Source organism: Amphimedon queenslandica, unplaced genomic scaffold (assembly GCF_000090795.2).
Source record: "Amphimedon queenslandica unplaced genomic scaffold, v1.1 AMPQUscaffold_12878, whole genome shotgun sequence".
Lineage (NCBI taxonomy): Eukaryota > Metazoa > Porifera > Demospongiae > Haplosclerida > Niphatidae > Amphimedon > Amphimedon queenslandica.
The window spans coordinates 38,586-39,768 of record NW_003546886.1 but is presented as its reverse complement, the minus strand read 5'-3'; positions in this window follow the sequence as shown (position 1 = coordinate 39,768).

Here is a 1,183-nt window from a genome sequence, read left to right as displayed (position 1 = left end):
TATTTTCTGATACATGTACATGTACTTATGTTGTGTAGCAAGTTTAATCTGATTCCGATCAAAATTGGATTTTTTATAAATTTTTAAAGTTTAAAAATTGGGTAAAAGTCCCTTTACTATAGTACAGGGGTGTTGGCCGAATTTTGCAAAAATTTAATCATAGAGAAATCTTAGTTTATATAATATTTTCTGATACATGTACATGTACTTATGTTGTGTAGCAAGCTTGAGCTGATTCTGATCAAAATTGGATTTTTATGAATTTTTAAAGTTACTCAAAAATTTGTGTAAAACATGATTATTGACAAATGTAATGAGATGCAAATGATATTCACGAGCATAATACTCAATGCAACATCATGGGGGCCTCTCTAAGTCACTAGAACAATTGCAACATGTGGAGTTAACTTCAATTAATTAACTGTTACTACTACATGTATATCCTTGCTTGTTTAGAATGATTCAGATGTTTAATTGTTTATACCGTATAGCGGGAAATTTTGGAGGGATTAAAATTTGGCGAATTGCTAAATTTTGGTGATTGGCAGATTTTAATTTGGAGAATCAGTGGCCACATGCCATTGAGCATGCGTATTATGGCTCAAAATGGCAGATTTTATTTAGGCGAATGGCTATCAAAATGCCAAATTCACCAAATTTAATTCACTCCAAAATTATCCGCTATACGGTATTGATAGTTTAAGACAGGGTTAAATTTATAAGTTAACCATTCAAAAATTGTATAGATTACTCTCTATTTATATATATACTGTATTTGCTCAATTAATCTCCTGGGCATTTATTTCTTAACAGGGAATAAATTCAAGTAAAAAAAACAAAAATCCAATAGAGAACTCCAACTCAAGACCTTCTGATGTTCCGAACTGTACTTCAGCAGTTAGGCTATCTGGGACAATCTAAAGACTAGGGCACATATACTGGGTAGAATATGGGTATCTATAGTTAGAGAATATTTGTCATGGGCGTTTATTTGAGCAAATACGGTACATGGATTAGGGAACTGTCTATAGTAATTCATCTTGTTTTATACTCACTTATTTGTAAAAGTCTATTGTAAGTTGGACTCACTTCTCCTTTTCTTGTTGTTAACAGTTGAAGCTGTACATGTACATGTATGTTTATACAGCAATACAATGTAACCTGTGTTCCTGTATACATGCAC